The sequence below is a fragment of the Triticum urartu genome, chromosome 2A (assembly GCF_056163025.1).
Source record: "Triticum urartu cultivar PI428250 chromosome 2A, HENAU_Tu73, whole genome shotgun sequence".
Lineage (NCBI taxonomy): Eukaryota > Viridiplantae > Streptophyta > Magnoliopsida > Poales > Poaceae > Triticum > Triticum urartu.
The window spans coordinates 674707142-674724337 of record NC_141874.1 but is presented as its reverse complement, the minus strand read 5'-3'; positions in this window follow the sequence as shown (position 1 = coordinate 674724337).

Sequence of the window (17196 nt, the reverse complement as noted above, 5' to 3'; positions counted from 1 at the left end):
ATATGTATTTGAGACAAATTAATTTTACTTGGCTTGTAAAAACTGATATATTTATTTGGCTTGTGAACTATATTGTATTTTTTTGCTTGTGAAACTATGTAAAATGTTTGTATTTATGTTTAAAAACCCACGGCAAGCCGGACGTGAGGGCGAAAATGGGTCTGCGTGTTGAGCGTACTTCCGACCCAAACGAAAAAGAGGAAGGATGACGAGTGGGTGGCCGACTTAAATGGATGACAAGCGGATAAAGCGCACGTCCATCTAGATTGGCGCGTTGGAGTTGCTCTAACTATGCAGGAGGCCAGGGTTACTCTTACTTTATATCCGTTTGACATTACATTTTGAGTTAGTTAAAAGTTTTTCATCCGAAGGGGAATATTTATGGAGGGACCGGGCATCTCACTGCCCGCATCGGCTGCACGTTCTGGCTCCCCTGGCATGCGCACATCCGGCGTCCATGCACGCACAAGCGCCCCGGCCATTCACACACCTGACACACATGATCGCACGCACCCTTTGTTTGCGTGACCTAGACTCTCTTCACGTTACTATTGACCAGTGCAGGGGAGGTAGTGTAGACCAGAAGACACAACATCGCGCGTGTTGCCCCACCCCGCGGGCGATCCGAGTGAAATCCTAGTCGTCGCACCAGCTCCCCTAGATCTCCTCCTCCCCTCACCGCCACTAACAAGCACCGTCATGCAAAGCCTGCTCGGCGTCGGCGGCGGCAGGCTTTCCTCTTCTTCCCTCTCGCCAGGTCAGGGCAGTGTGGGGGCGCTCGGCCAAGGAGAGGCGTGGGGACGCGGCGCGCGCGGAGAGCACGCGTCGGCAGGCGCGGCACGCAGTGTGAAGGCGGTGACTCGTGCGGCGAGCAGACGTCGGCGGGCGCGGCACGTGCAGTGAGCAGGCGTCAGCACGCCCGGTGCACGGTGAGTAGGCATCGACACTCACGGCGAGCGCCGGGACGCCAGGTGGGTGGGGAGTGCCAGTGCGGGCGTCGAGGACAAGGCAGGCTTGCACGTGAGCTGCGGACCTTGCCGCGTCCGTGCTTGATCTGATGTCTCCGTTGCCGCATCTCGCTCCCCGAGGTCGCACTGGTGGCGGCTGTTCGGTGGGGTCGGCGAATGATGGTGGGCCCCTTACCAGGTGTTTTCAATTCCTGCTCTTGGAGTAGCGGCGCCGTGCAGCGGCTGTGGTGCAGAGTAGGTTTACAGACAGACCAGATCTAGCTCGGCTAGCCCTGTCCTTGCATGTGGCGGTGTGAGGCGGTCAGTTTGGTGTGGTGTTCATTCTGTTTCGGCGCGCGACGGTGCAAGCCGGCCAGCTCTGGTTTTAACTCGTCTCTTCCTATGCGCTGCGATGCGGATCGTCGCCCAGTTTCTACGCATGGAGGCAGGGGATGGCCGGATCTGGTTTGCCTCTCCCAGGACTACGTGCAGCGGGGCGGCTCAGCCAGTTGGCTCGTGTTCGCCGAGATTCTGCGTGCGCCGGTGCCAAATCCGTTCCTGGTAGTGTTTCATGGCCTATTTCTGCCCGATGGCACTGGTAGGCCTCTGATCCAGTTGGTGGAAGACTCACCTTTGGATGAAAATCCTGCATTGATTTCGTCACTGCCGACGGTAACGACGTCTACGGATGTTGTCTTCTTCCTTAGAGGTACCGTTGTGAAGCTTATTTTGCTCTTCGTACCTCATAGCTTGTGATCTCGGGTTGAAATCCTAAGATTTGGCTTTGCCAGATAGGGTAACAGTGTTGTCATCAACATCACTCCCTCCTTGGAGGCGTTACCTTGGAGACCCTACCATGGTTTCTATTGGTATGCATGGCTTATTTGGTGGAGCTTGGGTTTGTGGTGGTGTCGGCATTTTTGCTTCTTTTTTTTGCACTAGCCCTTGTTGTGCTTTCCTCCTCAGAGGGTTTTTAACACTTATTCTGATCAATAAATTTGGCCGCTCCACTGCCAATGTTCTAAAAGAAACGCTCTTCACGTTTTAAAGGTGTTGTACTCATAATACTGGGCATACTACTAATGATCATTTTGCAACTTTCATTATTCTATAGACAGACCATCAAGCGGCCGTGAACCCAAGAAAATCAAGCGGCCATCGCACCTGATCGGCATTCTTTTCCAAAATATGTAAATAATTATAGAAAAAGCACGAACAATCCTTGAATAACCTAATTATTTTTTTAAAGGCATGAATATTTTAAAAAATTGTATGAAGGTTTGTTAAAATACATGAATGATTTTTAATATTACATGAACATTTTCTTAAAACCCATGCATATTTTTTCAAGGGAATAAATATATGTTTGTTGGAAGTTCTCTTGCCCTATCAATCTGAAAAAAATGTGTGATTTTTTCAACTCAAGAAATTATTTTATTTAATGATAATTTAGATTAATATTTATATTCTTTAACAGGATTCGCAGAATGGGAAAACGAAAGAAGGAAGTTGGACACCATGCACACGGTTCAAATACGAAGGGAACGAGCGGGAGGTTCGTATGATGCTGTGTTGATGGCCCAGAATGCGGTGCGGTGAGTGGGAGCGTGCTATCGCGTGCTATAAGTGGTACACAAAAAAGGACGTGGCTAGAGAGCGCCGCGGCGCTCGTTTGTTGCCTGGAGCGCACAACCGTATATAGTAATTACATATCCTTGTGTCCAACTGTCTACATTAAAAAAAGAAATCGTTTGACCACACCCCGTACGAACATGGCTACCGATGGAATCAGCCTAAATCATGTCCCGCGTGCATTTATTTAGGGGTTAAAAAGTTGTAAAAGCCAGAACTATTGATTCAAGCATTGAAACTCAATTTCTTTTTCACCGTTAGGTTTCTCACGACGAGTTCTTCACAACTAGATCCTATATGAGTAGGTTTCATCAAAAAAATTCAAGGGCAACTTTGGGTGCAATGGAGGCGATTATAGAGCTATAGGGAAGCATCTTTTTTTTTGGCCTAGTAGGACTGACTATTATGTTGGTTTGCGTAAAAAATGAGAAAAATCACACAAAACATAAGGCAGCTTTAGTGCTACATACAAAGCAATTTCACTGCACTGTGTGTATCTGTGAATTTTGCTAACATTATCCCAACTTGCGTATTATGACTACTCAGTTGCCTATTGTTGATGGTCAGTTCCTACACTTGATGTTCAATTGCCAATACATGTTATAATTTGCCTATCATTGATATATAGTTGCCTGCTATTGGTAATTAGTTGCCTACAATTGATGCACAGTTGCCTAACTTTCCAAATAGTTGCTTACAATACTATGAGTTATTTATCCTTGTTTTCTAAGTTCCCTACAAACAATGTGAAGTGGCCAAGATTCACCATCATGTTGCCTATCATAAATAGCAATAGTAGACACAAGAGCATCACTGATAGATGACTTCATAGTATTATAGGCAATTTAGAAACATCGACATACTAGCGTGAACAATAGGCAACTTAAAGGTACTGGCGAGGAAGTTAGGAGAAAATTAGGCAAAATTAACTAGGACACATAATGTAGTGAAGTTGCCTGCTTTTAGCACTAAAGTTGCCTCTTGTAGAAGGAAAGTTATGGTTTTATCTACCTCTATTTCAGAGTTGTTTTGTATCATTAGTTAGATGCTTATTGTTGCTAATTAGTTATTTTTAATGCAGTGAAGTTGCTTCTGTTTAGCATTAAAGTTGCATCATCTAGCATCAAAGTTGCTTTTAAAAATATTAAATAAACATATCCATGTGGAGTTTAGTTTTGAAAAGCTCGTCGCGACCTGACTAGCCAACTCATGTGTGTTTTTGTAGGATCAAAAGCATGTCTAAAGGGGGCGCTGATTAGACTACTTGACCAAATAAAACTTATCATTTTCCCAATTTTAGTTCTTGGCAGATTTTAGCAACTTTGGACAAGTCAAGCAATCTTAACACAATTCAATCAAGCATGCAAAGAGTATATGAGCAGCGGAAAGTAAATCATGCAACTTGCAAGAATGTAAAGGGAAGGGTTTGGAGGATTCAAACGCGATAGGAGACATGGATGTTTTTGTCGTGATTCCGATAGGTGGTGCTATCGTACATCCACGGTGATGGAGACTTCCATCCACGAAGGGTAACAGCTGCGCGAGTCCACAGAGGGCCCCACCCACGAAGGGTCCACGAAGAAGCAACCTTGTCTATCCCACCATGGTTGTCGCCCACGAAGGACTTGCCTCACTAGGGTATAGCTTCACGAAGTAGGCGATCTCCTTGCCCTTACAAACTCATTGGTTCAACTCCACAATCTTGTCGGAGGCTCCCAAGTGACACCTAGCCAATCTAGGAGACACCACTCTCCAAGAAGTAACAAATGGTGTGTTGATGATGAACTCCTTGCTCTTGTGCTTCAAATGATAGTCTCCCCAACACTCAACTCTCTCTCACAGGATATGGATTTGGTGGAAAAAAGATTTGAGTGGAAAGCAACTTGGGAAGGCTAGAGATCAAGATTCATATGGTAAGAATGGAATATCTTGGCCTCAACACAAGTGTAGGTGGTTCTCTCTCAGAAAATGTAAGTTGGAAGTGTAGGTTCGTTCTGATGGCTCTCTCCATGAATGAAGAGGAAGTGGAGGGGTATATATAGCCTCCACACAAAATCTAACCGTTACACACAACTTGACAATCTAGGTGGGACCGAATTGATAAACTCGGTCGGACCGATTCAGCAAATCTAGTGACCGTTAGGATTTTCGGTGGGACCGACATGCAACTCGGTAGGACCGATATGGTTAGGGTTAGGGCATAACGTAATCTCGGTGAGACCGATTACACAAAATCGGTGAGACCGATTTTGGTAATAAGCGAACCAGAGAGTTGGTGAGTTAAACTCGGTGGGACCGATTCGCTCATTTCGGTGAGACCAAAATGTTACGAAAAGGAAACAGAGATTTTACATTGCAATCTCGGTAGGACCGATTATGCAAACTCGGTGAGACCGATTTTGGTAATAAATCCATACAGAGAGATTGCAATCCCATCTCGGTGAGACTGAGATCCCTATTGGTGAGACCGATTTGCCTAGGGTTTGTGGCAGTGGCTATGACATCTGAACTCGGTGGCGCCGGATAGAAAGAATCGGTGGGGCCGAGTTTGACTTTTGGTTTAGGTCATATGTGGATGTAAGAAAGTAGTTGAGGGCTTTGGAGCATATCACTAAGCACCTTGAGCAAGAGCCTCATTAAGCAACACCTCATCCCTCCTTGATAGTATTGGCTTTTCCTATAGACTCAATGTGATCTTGGATCACTAAAATAGAAAATGTAGAGTCTTGAGCTTTGAGCTTGAGCCAATCCTTTTGTCCTTAGCATTTTGAGGGGTCCACTTTTCTCATCCATGCCATGCCAATCATTGAGCTTTCCTGAAATATTAATCTTGAAATAGCATTAGCTCAATGAGCTATATGTTGTTAGGAATTACCAAAACCACCTAGGGATAGTTGCACTTTCAGTTTTCCATCATTATATCTGAAGATTTCAATGATTTTTTGTAGGCAACTTGACCAAAAATTAAGAAATTTTTGTAGGCAATTTTCTGATCCGCCCTGCTATGAAACTTCTGATAACCCCCTATGCAACTTCTCATCTAACACCACGACCTGACTAGCCAACAACCGTGCGCTCAGTAGCTTTGGCAACTTAGGTACCTTGATGGACAACTTTCATATTATTTTAGGCAATTGCGGATCACCCGTGTGAAGCTTTGTAGCGGTGTAGGCAACTTGGTTTCTGAGGCAGACAACTAAGAAACCATGTTAGACAACTTCCCACTTTACGGTCAGCAACTTTCACAGTATACCTATTGCACAGAACTAAGCAGGAGGCTACTACGCGAATTCACTTATACACATGGTGCAATTCTTCTAGCATTGAAGTTGCTCATGTTTACCGCTAAACTTGCCTCATTTAGCATCAAAATTGCTTTAAAAAATCATCAAAACATATTCATATGGGATCTAGTTTTGAAGAGCTCGTCACAAGGAATCCAACGGTGAAAACGGATCGTCATTCCGACACGCTGTGTGAAAGTTATATTATTTAAATTTTTAATACCAGAATTAATGCACGTTACGTCATCGCTGAGTTGAAACGGTTGGTTGAACGAGGTGAAGAAAAATCAATGCACTGTAGTTGAAGAATCTTTCCATATATAGAACAAGTGGGTGGATAGTTTACCAAATATGGAATCGGTCTTTTCCACCGTTTAGTCCATGAGCATGCGCTCAGAAGCCCGAAAAAATACAGCTGCACTTTTAAGTATTTAGGCACAAGAAAAGGACTAGTAGAGGACCCACACGATCTTCGGCGGCCGGTTCAAGCCACTAGTAAAGGGGTAGCGACTTGCCTACCTATCTCTCCTCACAATTTCCTTCGACAAGTGGTAGACAACCAACGGCGAGGCTTTCAGTTTCCTGTTGGATTTTCTGGCAGAGCTACTCAAGCTCGAGCTCGAGCGCTGTGAACGGTCATGCTGGCCTTTTGTGGACTTGTTTTATAAAAATGAGATGTGGGACCCCTTTTATTAAAAATACAACAGCGAGCACTACATTGGAGGTGGCGGCCCTATTTGCATGTATCTATGTCTCAAAAGGGTACGCTAGGGAGAAAGAAGTTTGGGCGGGGCCGATCTAGTGGACACTAAACTGGCCCGCATTTACACTCCAGGACCAAATGTCATGTGGTTGGATGGTTAGAGGGATAGTGGTATCCCGAGCCCACCAGGGTTCAAGTCCTGATGCTCGCGTTATTCCTAATTTATTTCATAATTTTTGGTGATGCACTTATAAAGTGACTTCGTAAAATCTCAAGATAATATACCGGCTCAGTCTCTCAAAGGTGCTCATAGGAGTAAGACGTGTGTGTATATTCACAGTGGTGAGTGTATGCGCGTATATATGAGCGTTTGCGTCTGTACTATATTTTTTTTAAAGAAACCACTAGTTTTTTTGAGACAAACCACTAGTTTCTCAAGAGGTCCTATTAGAGCATCTCCAGCCGTTGGCCCCCCAGGTGGCTCCAAAAATCGCCTCCTAGGGGCGAACCGATGCTAAAATAGGCCTGGGGGCGATCGGGTTCCCAGCCGACGCCCCCAGGGTTGGCCCCAGGCGTCTGTTTTAAACTTTTTTGAACATTAAAGTCGACTAAAATTCGGCGAACGGGACAAATATTCGGCAAAATAGCATAGTTCAGCGAACTGAAATAGTTTTTTTACCTAGACAAAATACTTCGAAAAAACACAAGAGGCCGCGACTACAGGCCGAATAACGCGTTGAGAGAGGCGAAGTCGTCGTCATCACCGTTGCCCTCGTTGTCCTTCTCCTCCTTCACGGGGCCGCCCCTGCTGGACCCCTGCCCGGGGTTGCCCTGGCGACCCGGTGGCGACGCGTCGCGGCCACGGCGCCGAGCGGCAAACTACTCTAGGGCGAGGCGCTGGCGCAACAACTTCGTCCGCGCCCAGTCTTCGCGCGCCCACTTAAAGGCCACCGCATCGTCGAGCCCTGGCTCCGTCTTCACGCCAGCGAGACCCGGCCCCGTCTTCGGCTTGACGATGGAGGGAGGAGCCGAGGAGGAGGCGCGCCCGTCCTCGTTGATGACGATGTCGGCGTTGCAGGTGCGTCGGCCGAGCAGCATCGCCGCGGGCTCGGGCTTGGCCTTGACACTGAACAGCGCCGGCGACCCGAAGGAGTTGGAGGAGTGAAGGAAATATGCCCTAGAGGCAATAATAACGTTGTTATTTATATTTCCTTATATCATGATAAATGTTTATTATTTATGCTAGAATTGTACTAACCAGAAACTTAGTACATATGTGAATACATAGACAAACAGAGTGTCACTAGTATGCCTCTACTTGACTAGCTCGTTGAATCAATGATGATTATGTTTCCTAGCCATGGACAAAGAGTTGTCATTTAATTAACGGGATCACATCATTAGGGAATGATGTGGTTGACTTGACCCATCCATTAGCTTAGCACGATGATCATTTAGTTTACTGCTATTGCTTTCTCCATAACTTATACATGTTCCTATGACTATGAGATCATGCAACTCCCGAATACCGGAGGAATACTTAGTGTGCTATGAAACGTCACAACGTAACTGGGTGACTATAAAGATGCTCTACAGGTGTCTCCGATGGTGTTTGTTGAGTTGACATAGATCAAGATTAGGATTTGTCACTCCGTGTATCGGAGAGGTATCTCTAGGCCCTCTCGGTAATGCACATCACTATAAGCCTTGCAAGCAATGTGACTAATGAGTTAGTTGCGGGATGATGCATTACGGAATTATTAAAGAGACTTGCCGGTAACGAGATTGAACTAGGTATTGAGATACCCATGATCGAATCTTGGGCAAGTAACATACCGATGACAAAGGGAACAACGTATGTTGTTATGCAGTTTGACCGATAAAGATCTTTGTAGAATATGTGGGAGCCAATATGAACATCCAAGTTCCGCTATTGGCTATTACCGGAGATGTGTCTCGGTCATGTCTACGTAGTTCTCGAACCCGTAGGGTCTATCAATCTGAAAAAAATGTGTGATTTTTTCAACTCAAGAAATTATTTTATTTTATTTAATGTTAATTTAGATTAATATTTATATTCTTTAACAGGATTCGCAGAAAGGGAAAATGAAAGAAGGAAGTTGGACACCATGCACACGGTTCAAATACGAAGGGAACGAGCGGGAGGTTCGTAGGATGCTGTGTTGATGGCCCAGAATGCGGTGCGGTGAGTGGGAGCGTGCTATCGCGTGCTATAAGTGGTACACAAAAAAGGACGTGGCTAGAGAGCGCCGCGGCGCTCGTTTGTTGCCTGGAGCGCACAACCGTATATAGTAATTACATGTCCTTGTGTCCAACTGTCTACATTAAAAAAAGAAATCGTTTGACCACACCCCGTACGAATATGGCTATCGATGGAATCAGCCTAAATCATGTCCCGCGTGCATTTATTTAGGGGTTAAAAAGTTGTAAAAGCCAGAACTATTGATTCAAGCATCGAAACTCAATTTCTTTTTCACCGTTAGGTTTCTCACGACGAGTTCTTCACAACTAGATCCTATATGAGTAGGTTTCATCAAAAAAAATTCAAGGGCAACTTTGGGTGCAATGGAGGCGATTATAGTGCTATAGGGAAGAATCTTTTCTTTTTGGCCTAGTAGGACTGACTATTATGTTGGTTTGCGTAAAAAATGAGAAAAATCACACAAAACATAAGGCAGCTTTAGTGCTACATACAAAGCAATTTCACTGCGTTGTGTGTATCTGTGAATTTTGCTAACATTATCCCAACTTGCGTATTATGACTACTCAATTGCCTATTGTTGATGGTCAGTTCCTACACTTGATGTTCAATTGCCAATACATGTTATAATTTGCCTATCATTGATGTATAGTTGCCTGCTATTGGTAATTAGTTGCCTACAATTGATGCACAGTTGCCTAACTTTCCAAATAGTTGCTTACAATACTATGAGTTATTTATCCTTGTTTTCTAAGTTCCCTACAAACAATGTGAAGTGGCCAAGATTCACCATCATGTTGCCTATCATAAATAGCAATAGTAGACACAAGAGCATCACTGATAGATGACTTCATAGTATTATAGGCAATTTAGAAACATCGACATACTAGCGTGAACAGTAGGCAACTTAAAGGTACTGGCGAGGAAGTTAGGAGAAAATTAGGCAAAATTAACTAGGACACATAATGTAGTGAAGTTGCCTGCTTTTAGCACTAAAGTTGCCTCTTGTAGAAGGAAAGTTGTGGTGTTATCTACCTCTATTTCAGAGTTGTTTTGTATCATTAGTTAGATGCTTATTGTTGCTAATTAGTTATTTTTAATGCGGTGAAGTTGCTTCTGTTTAGCACTAAAGTTGCATCATCTAGCATCAAAGTTGCTTTTAAAAATATTAAAGAAACATATCCATGTGGAGTTTAGTTTTGAAAAGCTCGTCGCGACCTGACTAGCCAACTCATGTGTGTTTTGTAGGATCAAAAGTATGTCTAGAGGGGGCGCTGATTAGACTACTTGACCAAATAAAACTTATCCTTTTCCCAATTTTAGTTCTTGGCAGATTTTAGCAATTTTGGACAAGTCAAGCAATCTTAACACAATTCAAGCAAACATGCAAAGAGTATATGAGCAGCGGAAAGTAAATCATGCAACTTGCAAGAATGTAAAGGGAAGGGTTTGGAGGATTCAAACGCGATAGGAGACACGGATGTTTTTGTCATGGTTCCGATAGGTGGTGCTATCGTACATCCACGTTGATGGAGACTTCAACCCACGAAGGGTAACAGCTGCGCGAGTCCACGAAGGGTCCACGAAGAAGCAACCTTGTCTATCCCACCATGGTCGTCGCCCACGAAGGACTTGCCTCACTAGGGTATAGCTTCACGAAGTAGGCGATCTCCTTGCCCTTACAAACTCCTTGGTTCAACTCCACAATCTTGTCGGAGGCTCCCAAGTGACACCTAGCCAATCTAGGAGACACCACTCTCCAAGAAGTAACAAATGGTGTGTTGATGATGAACTCCTTGCTCTTGTGCTTCAAATGATAGTCTCCCCAACACTCAACTCTCTCTCACAGGATATGGATTTGGTGGAAAAAAGATTTGAGTGGAAAGCAACTTGGGAAGGCTAGAGATCAAGATTCATATGGTAAGAATGGAATATCTTGGCCTCAACACAAGTGTAGGTGGTTCTCTCTCAGAAAAGGTAAGTTGGAAGTGTAGGTTCGTTCTGATGGCTCTCTCCATGAATGAAGAGGAAGTGGAGGGGTATATATAGCCTCCACACAAAACCGAACCGTTACACACAACTTGACAATCTCGGTGGGACCGAGTTGATAAACTCGGTCGGACCGATTCAGCAAATCTAGTGACCGTTAGGATTTTCGGTGGGACCGACATGCAACTCGGTAGGACCGATATGGTTAGGGTTAGGGCATAACGTAATCTCGGTGAGACCGATTACACAAACTCGGTGAGACCGATTTTGGTAATAAGCTAACCAGAGAGTTGGTGAGTTAAACTCGGTGGGACCGATTCGCTCATTTCGGTGAGACCAAAATGTTACGAAAAGGAAACAGAGATTTTACATTGCAATCTCGGTAGGACCGATTATGCAAACTCGGTGAGACCGATTTTGGTAATAAATCCATACAGAGAGATTGCAATCTCATCTCGGTGAGACTGAGATCCCTATTGGTGAGACCGATTTGCCTAGGGTTTGTGGCAGTGGCTATGACATCTGAACTCGGTGGCGCCGGATAGAAAGAATCGGTGGGGCCGAGTTTGACTTTTGGTTTAGGTCATATGTGGATGTAAGAAAGTAGTTGAGGGCTTTGGAGCATATCACTAAGCACCTTGAGCAAGAGCCTCATTAAGCAACACCTCATCCCTCCTTGATAGTATTGGCTTTTCCTATAGACTCAATGTGATCTTGGATCACTAAAATAGAAAATGTAGAGTCTTGAGCTTTGAGCTTGAGCCAATCCTTTTGTCCTTAGCATTTTGAGGGGTCCACTTTTCTCATCCATGCCATGCCAATCATTGAGCTTTCCTGAAATATTAATCTTGAAATAGCATTAGCTCAATGAGCTATATGTTGTTAGGAATTACCAAAACCACCTAGGGATAGTTGCACTTTCAGTTTTCCATCATTATATCTGAAGATTTCAATGATTTTTTATAGGCAACTCGACCAAAAATTAAGAAATTTTTGTAGGCAATTGTCTGATCCGCCCTGCTATGAAACTTCTGATAATCCCCTATGCAACTTCACATCTAACACCGCGACCTGACTAGCCAACAACCGTGCGCTCAGTAGCTTTGGCAACTTAGGTCCCTTGATGGACAACTTTCATAGTATTTTAGGCAATTGCGGATCACCCGTGTGAAGCTTTGTAGCGGTGTAGGCAACTTGGTTTCTGAGGCAGACAACTAACAAACCATGTTAGACAACTTCCCACTTTACGGTGAGCAACTTTCACAGTATACCTATTGCACAGAACTAAGCAGGAGGCTACTACGCGAATTCACTTGTACACATGGTGCAATTCTTCTAGCATCGAAGTTGCTCATGTTTAGCGCTAAACTTGCCTCATTTTGCATCAAAATTGCTTTAAAAAAATCATCAAAACATATTCATATGGGATCTAGTTTTGAAGAGCTCGTCACAAGGAATCCAACGGTGAAAACGGATCGTCATTCCGACACGCGGTGTGAAAGTTATATTTTTTTAAAAAAAATGTACCAGAATTAATGCACGTTACGTAATCGCTGAGTTGAAACGGTTGGTCGAATGAGGTGAAGAAAAATCAACGCACTGTAGTTGAAGAATCTTTCCATATATAAAACAAGTGGGTGGACAGTTTACCAAATATGGAATCGGTCTTTTCCACGGTTTAGTCCATGAGCATGCGCTCGGAAGCCCGAAAAAATACAGCTGCACTTTTAAGTATTTAGGCACAAGAAAAGGACTAGTAGAGGACCCACACGATCTTCGGCGGCCGGTTCAAGCCACTGGTAAAGGGGTAGCGACTCGCCTACCTATCTCTCCTCACAATTTCCTTCGACAAGTGGTAGACAACCAACGGCGAGGCTTTCAGTTTCCTGTTGGATTTTCTGGCAGAGCTACTCAAGCTCGAGCTCGAGCGCTGTGAACGGTCATGCTGGCCTTTTGTGGACTCGTTTTATAAAAATGAGATGGGGGACCCCTTTTATTAAAAAAAACAACAGCGAGCACTACATTGGAGGTGGCGGCCCTATTTGCATGTATCTATGTCTCAAAAGGGTACGCTAGGGAGAAAGAAGTTTGGGCGGGGCCAATCTAGTGGACACTAAACTGGCCCGCATTTACACTCTAGGACCAAATGTCATGTGGTTGGATGGTTAGATGGACAGTGGTATCCCGAGCCCACCAGGGTTCAAGTCCTGATGCTCGCATTATTCCTGAATTTATTTCATAATTTTTGGTGATGCACTTATAAAGTGACTTCGTAAAATCTCAAGATAATATACCGGCTCAGTCTCTCAAAGGTGCTCATAGGAGTAAGACGTGTGTGTGTATTCACAGTGGTGAGTGTATGCGCGTATGTATGAGCGTTTGCGTCTGTACTATATTTTTTTTTAAAAGAAACCACTAGTTTTTTTGAGACAAACCACTAGTTTCTCAAGAGGTCCTATTAGAGCATCTCCAGCCGTTGGCCCCCCAGGTGGCTCCAAAAATCGCCTCCTGGGGGCGAACCGATGCTAAAATAGGCCTGGGGGCGATCGGGTTCCCAGCCGACTCCCCCAGGGTTGGCCCCAGGCGTCTGTTTTAAACTTTTTTGAACATTAAAGTCAACTAAAATTCGGCAAACGGGACAAATATTCGGCAAAATAGCATAGTTCAGCGAACTGAAATAGTTTTTTTACCTAGACAAAATACTTCGAAAAAACACAAGAGGCCGCGACTACAGGCCGAATAACGCATTGAGAGAGGCGAAGTCGTCGTCGTCACCGTTGCCCTCGTTGTCCTTCTCCTCCTTCACGCGGCCGCCCCTGCTGGACCCCTGCCCGGGGTTGCCCTGGCGACCCGGTGGCGACGCATCGCGGCCACGGCGCCGAGCGGCAAACTACTCTAGGGCGAGGCGCTGGCGCAACAGCTTCGTCCGCGCTCAGTCTTCGCGCGCCCACTTAAAGGCCGCCGCATCATCGAGCCCTGGCTCCGTCTTCACGCCAGCGAGACCCGGCCCCGTCTTCGGCTTGACGATGCACGTAGGAGCCGAGGAGGAGGCGCGCCCGTCCTCGTTGATGATGATGTCGGCGTTGCGGGTGCGTCGGCCGAGCAGCATCGCCGCGGGCTCGGGCTTGGCCTTGACACTGAACAGCGCCGGCGACCCGAAGGAGTTGGAGGAGTGAAGGAAATATGCCCTAGAGGCAATAATAACGTTGTTATTTATATTTCCTTATATCATGATAAATGTTTATTATTTATGCTAGAATTGTACTAACCAGAAACTTAGTACATGTGTGAATACATAGACAAACAGAGTGTCACTAGTATGCCTCTACTTGACTAGCTCGTTGAATCAATGATGATTATGTTTCCTAGCCATGGACAAAGAGTTGTCATTTAATTAACGGGATCACATCATTAGAGAATGATGTGGTTGACTTGACCCATCCATTAGCTTAGCACGATGATCATTTAGTTTACTGCTATTGCTTTCTCCATAACTTATACATGTTCCTATGACTATGAGATCATGCAACTCCCGAATACCGGAGGAACACTTAGTGTGCTATGAAACGTCACAACGTAAATGGGTGACTATAAAGATGCTCTACAGGTGTCTCCGATGGTGTTTGTTGAGTTGACATAGATCAAGATTAGGATTTGTCACTCCGTGTATCGGAGAGGTATCTCTAGGCCCTCTCGGTAATGCACATCACTATAAGCCTTGCAAGCAATGTGACTAATGAGTTAGTTGCGGGATGATGCATTACGAAATGATTAAAGAGACTTGTCGGTAACGAGATTGAACTAGGTATTGAGATCCCCATGATCGAATCTTGGGCAAGTAACATACCGATGACAAAGGGAACAACGTATGTTGTTATGCGGTGTGACCGATAAAGATCTTTGTAGAATATGTGGGAGCCAATATGAACATCCAAGTTCCGCTATTGGCTATTGACCGGAGATGTGTCTCGGTCATGTCTATGTAGTTCTCAAACCCGTAGGGTCCGCACACTTAACGTTCGGTGACGATCGGTATTATGAGTTTGTGTGTTTTGATGTACCGAAGGTAGTTAGGAGTCCCGGATATGATCGCGGACATGACGAGGAGTCTCGAAATGATCGAGACATAAAGATTGATATATTGGAAGCCTATGTTTGGACATCGGAATGGTTCCTAGTGAGTTCGGACATGTAACGGAGTACCGGGGGGTTACCGGAACCCCCCGGGGAGTATATGGGCCCTAATGGGCTTTAGTGGAGAGAGAGAGGCAACCAGGGCAGGCCGCGCACCCCCTCCCCCTCTGGTCCAAATTGGACTAGGAAGGGGGAGCGGCGCCCCCTTTCCTTCCTCCCTCTCTCCCCCTTCCTTCTCTCCTAGTCCAACTAGGGAAGGGGGGTAATCCTACTACCGGTGGGAGTAGGACTCCTCCAGGGCGCACCATAGAAGGCCGGCCCTCCCCCCTCCTCCACTCCTTTATATACGGGGGAGGGGGCAACCCATAGACACACAAGTTGATCATTGATCCCTTAGCCATGTGCGGTGCCCCCTCTACCATAATCCACCTCGATCATATCATCGTAGTGCTTAGGCGAAGCCCTGCGATGGTAGCATCATCATCACCGTCATCACACCGTCGTGCTAACGAAGCTCTCCCTCGACACTCAGCTGGATCGAGAGTTCATGGGACGTCACCAAGCCGAACGTGTGCAGATCACGGAGGTGCCGTACTTTCGGTACTAGGATCGGTCGGATCATGAAGACGTATGACTACATCAACCGCGTTGTCATAACGCTTTCGCTTACGGTCTATGAGGGTACATGAACAACACTCTTCCCCTCTTGTTGCTATGCATCACCATGATAGATCTTGCGTGTGCGTAGGAAATTTTTTAAAATTACTGCGTTCCCCAACAAGGAGGAGCGGGAGGATGAGTGGGAGGAGGAAGAAGAGGAGCCGGCCCTCGTCATCATCCATTGGTCGCCGCTCCACGCGGGGGACCGAGCGGCAGGGTACGTCAACGGCGGCTTGTTGCCGCCCTCGAGGTGCTGGAGGATGGCGTGGAGCATGCGACCGGGGGCGCCCCACCACAGGTTGCGGCCGTCGTTGTTCTTGGTCCCCCGCACCACCGGCGCGTCGTTGGTGGAGGCCAGCCGCTCCGCCTGCCGGAGCTGGAAGTACTTCGCCCACGCCTCGTGGTTGTCGACGGCGTACTGCAGGAGGGCCCTCTGCTCCTCCGCCAGTGACGCCCGCACGCGGTCGACCTCGTCGGCGAAGTAGTTGGCGTGCGCTCGAACACAAGTGGGCTTCCCACTCGTGCAATGAGCGGAGGCCGAAGCCATTGGTCGCCGCCCCATCGCCGAGGAACCTCTCGCCCATCGTCGCGGCTGGGCACGGGAAGAGAGAGGAGGAACATCGGCGGCGACTGCGCACGGGGAGAGAGAGGAAGAGATCGGCGGCTATAGGCGGGGTGCGGCCACAGGCGAGGTCAGGCGTTGCTTTATATAGCGGCCGACGGTGGGCGTCGTGTGTACGCGTGGCGGGGAGGGGGGCATGGCCGCGCCACCCGTGAGGAATCAATGGAAGGCTGACCGGCGGCAACCTTGGCATTGATTTCCCACGAGAAACTGAGGCGTTGTGAGAACGACGAGGCGGGGGTCGCTGACTCGGCGGGCCCGTAGTTCATTCGCGCCAAAATCGCTTGCCCCGGCGCCCTCAGCGCACCGGGTTCGGCCTGGGTCCACCGGCGCCAGTTTCGGACCAAACCGGCGAAAAGCAGCCTCTTGGGGACGCGACTGAGCCGATTTTGGGGCGCCGGCGCTAAAAAATTGCCTGGGGGGGTGGCTGTTGGGAACGCGGCTGGAGATGCTCTTAGCGTAACGTGCCTCAGAAATAATAACAAGCACGCAGCTTAGGTGGCCCAGGCGAGTAATAGGCCGGGCCAGTTTTACCGATTTTATTCATTTTCATATTGTTACTGCTATAGAAGATTGGAGCATATTTTTTGCAAAGTCGTTAAAAAGATGCCTACATATATATGAAAATGTTCCTCAATTTTAAAAATGTTCGAAAATTAAATAAAAATGTTGTAACTTCTATAAACTATCCAAAAAAAAAGGTCAATCGGTGAAGAAGCAATGTTGTACGGGCAACAAAAATCGTTGACCTATGAATAACCTACCAAAGGTTTACGAAAGCTTCCATAAACTCTCTCCTCGCCGCCCCCCCCCCCCCCCCCCCCCCCCGCGAACCAGGCCCAATTAGTATGCTCCACATCAGTATGTAAAATTAATCACGTACAAATTGCACGTAAGTCTAACATTGCTCGTGTGGGCACTGCCCCCCACGTGTAACATGTTATGCCGACAATAGGAAAGGTATAAACGTTTCTAATCAGCCTACCGCAAGCAGTACATTGGAG